The sequence below is a fragment of the Carassius carassius genome, chromosome 3, assembly GCF_963082965.1.
Source record: "Carassius carassius chromosome 3, fCarCar2.1, whole genome shotgun sequence".
In the NCBI taxonomy this organism is placed as follows: Eukaryota; Metazoa; Chordata; class Actinopteri; order Cypriniformes; family Cyprinidae; genus Carassius; species Carassius carassius.
Genome location: NC_081757.1, coordinates 1269159 through 1272616, shown reverse-complemented (window position 1 = coordinate 1272616; position 3458 = coordinate 1269159). Strand labels below are relative to the sequence as shown.

General features: G+C 40.1%; 1 long non-coding RNA gene across 2 annotated transcripts; it reads left to right on the top strand.

The window, feature by feature from the left end:
- Nucleotides 1–488: 488 nt before the first annotated feature.
- On the top strand, nucleotides 489–2271 carry LOC132115847 (uncharacterized). Of its 2 annotated transcripts, XR_009425574.1 has the most exons (4): nucleotides 489–590; nucleotides 1093–1152; nucleotides 1310–1366; nucleotides 1603–2271. It is a non-coding gene; the product is annotated as an uncharacterized LOC132115847 (long non-coding RNA). The 2 variants fall into 2 exon arrangements; XR_009425573.1 differs by lacking the exon at nucleotides 489–590 and having other exon boundaries at nucleotides 1011–1152.
- The last annotated feature ends 1187 nt before the right edge of the window (nucleotides 2272–3458 follow it).

Sequence of the window (3458 nt, the reverse complement as noted above, 5' to 3'; positions counted from 1 at the left end):
CATCTCTCTGCTGCTGCTGTGGAGATACAAGAAGAACAAAGGTGTTCATCACATGATTAATACAACTGAACAGAAACACATGAGAGATACAGTTTATGAATAAAGGCTCATGAGAAGATCTAAATATCAGCAGAAAGAGTCAGTGTAATCACTGCAGATACTCTTGAGTGACCATAATGCTCTTTGTTTCTATTCTAGATCAGCAGCGTAACATTAACCAGACATCAGTCCCAAATCAATCTGCAGTATCTCAACCAGAAAACTTTCCTCTACAGTCTGGTCAGCCTCACTAACTAATCATTTAAAGTCATAGTCTTCTAGTATTCATACAAATTGTTCATTTAAACACATATCATTCAAAATCAACAATTATAATTCATTAAATCAAGTTTCATCAAAACTTTTTAAGGTGATCTAGAGCCATTGTTCTGAACACTTTGACTGATTGACTGATCCTCTGTTCTGTATTAATATTAATACTGATTAATACATTATTATTCATATTAATACAGATTTGAATACTGCAGGACCCAGTGATCTGGTTTATGCACAGATTGATTTACAGGACAGAAAGAAGACCAAGGGCAAAGGTAAACACACAACAAACTGCATCTGAACACAATGATTCATCACATTTAACTCTGAAAGAATCATCTTTTTCAGAAAAATAAACCCTTTACAGTCATAAAGACTGAGAGAAACAATTCACTTGTTTAGAAACACAGAAGCACACAACATTTACATCTGTCTGTTTTTACTGGTTCTGCTTTCCTGAATTTAGATCAGAAATAAAACAGGTTTATAATCAGAGAGTCAGATAACCAACCTCTTGTTTTTCATGATAGCTGCTGGACTTACTAATTTTCTGATTACAGATCACGTGAAAATGTTTAAACTAATAATATAGCCTAAATATTTTACAGAACCTGCTAATAAAATAATTATAACGAATTGATTGTCATTCTGTTTACTGGAAATTATATTCACACTTATTAATTAATAAATCTGTGGTTTCTTTGTGGTCTGGTCCATCGCTGTGTGCTCATCTGATCAGTTTTTAGTGTTGTTCAGACGTCTGTTGATGTGTTTCAGGGAAGAGCAGTGAGTCTGGAGACACTTTGTACTCTGAACTGAAGCACAACACAGACAGAGGTGAGAGAAACACAAGACAAGCTTCAGCACTATTACAGTCAAACCACCGACCTGAAATATGAACCTTCACCGTTTCTGTCACACATCACTCTGATTCCTGAAGTCACGTGACTCATGGAGGACAATCATGTGTTTTATCATCATTTGTGTTCTTCAGAAGCTGATGCTGGTGATGAAACTTGTGCTCAACCTTTGAGGAAGAAGAATAAAACACGTAAGAATTCTGTTACAATCGTAAAACAATTCTTACAGTAACTGAAAATGTCTGTTTGCACTCGTTCATGCAGATCAGGGCATGCATTGATTCTTTTACATTATAAATCTGCTTTAAGTGATTCAGTTATTTGTGATGATCAGTTTATTGTGATCTTAAAACTGTAAATCTTCAACAGAATGAGCTCATGATTCACATCATAATGCATCATCTTGTATCTGTTTTATCTGTTAAAGGTCTCCGAGTCCAGTGAAGACAACAGACGGCTAAAAGAGATTCACAGCAGCAGACACAGTGACGCTTGCATTGCTTCAGAAATGAATCTGAGTGAACTGCTTACACACGTGCTTGATTCAGTTACTTTAGAGATACATATGCACTGTTATCTCTAAACATATTACATAAGCAAAACAAATGTCTCTCTAGTATATTCAATAGTTAGATCGCCAGATAATTAAGATCCAGCCCCACATGGCAGATCTCATCAGAAAATATTAGTTTTGTCTGGTAATAGAACAACTCTTCAGCAAAGTAGTCTATAACCCAAAACCTGTTCACAGAAGTCTGGTCTGGTGCCCAAAATACCCAAAACTGTATTACCAGTCTTCTATCAGAGAAGAAGCTGACTGAGGAAAAACCCAGAGAAGAGCAGAAGCAGCAGACGAAGTGATGATAAAAGGATAAGAGTTTAATGAAGAATCTTAGTTGTGTATGATTTAATGCTCAGACTTCATCTGACCAGAACAAATTCAAGAAGTTCTGTTACACCAAACTGATCCACAACAACATCCCATAAACCTTGAGTTTCCTTTCCCTCGGATCTCTGATTCATGAAGACAAACAGCCCTTAAAACCCACAGTCATAAGAATAAACACCAGAAGAACAATATTATAAAAACTACAATATAATAGAAACTCAGTCGGAAAAGGGTGGCTTGCCCACTTCAGGTTGGTGGAGAGTTCCTGCCTCAAGTGGAGGAGTTCAGGTATCTTGGGGTCTTGTTCACGAGTGAGGGAAGGATGGAACGGGAGACTGACAGACGGATCGGTGCAGCTTCTGCAGTAACCGGTCGATGTACCAGTCTGTCGTGGTGAAGAAAGAGCTGAGCTGCAAGGCAAAGCTCTCGATTTACCGGTCAATCTACGTTCCTACTCTCACCTATGGTCATGAGCTTTGGGTCATGACCGAAAGGACAAGATCCCGGATACAGGCGGCCGAAATGAGCTTTCTCCGCAGGGTGGCTGGGCGATCCCTTAGAGATAGGGTGAGAAGCTCAGTCACCCGGGAGGAGCTCAGAGTAGAGCCGCTGCTCCTCCACATCGAGAGGGGTCAGCTGAGGTGGCTCGGGCATCTGTTCCGGATGACTCCTGGACACCTTCCCGGGAAGGTGTTCCGGGCGCGTCCCACTGGGAGGAGACCCCGGGGAAGACCTAGGACACGCTGGAGAGACTATGTCTCCCAGCTGGCCTGGGAATGCCTCGGTGTCCCCCCAGAAGAGCTGGAGAAAGTGTCTAGGGAGAGGGAAGTCTGGGGTTCTCTGCTTAGACTGCTGCCCCCGCGACCCGGCCCGGATAAGCGGAAGAAGATGGATGGATGGATGGATGGATAATAGACACGACTAATCAATTAGTAAATCAATGGAATGGGTATTTAATGACTGAAATGATTAGTATAAATGAGTAGATGATTAAACTGAATGATAAAATGATAAATTAATCCCTTTATTCAAAGGAGGGGATAGTTTAGATCCAAACTGCTATAGACCGATCTCTATTCTTCCCTGCATTTCAAAGGTCTTCGAAAGAATTATTAATAAACAAATTATTCACCATCTTGAATCTCATCATAGTCTTTCCGAAATGCAATCTGGTTTCCGAGCCGTTCATGGGTGCACTTCAGCCACACTTAAAGTTACAAATGACATCATAACTGCTATTGATCAAAGATACTATTGCGCAGCAGTCTTTATTGACCTGGCCAAGGCCTTTGACTCTGTCAATCATAGCATCTTAATTGATAGATTAAGGAACTTGGGGTTCTCAGATGATTGCCTTGCTTGGTTCAAAAATTATTTCTCTGACAGGTTTCAAT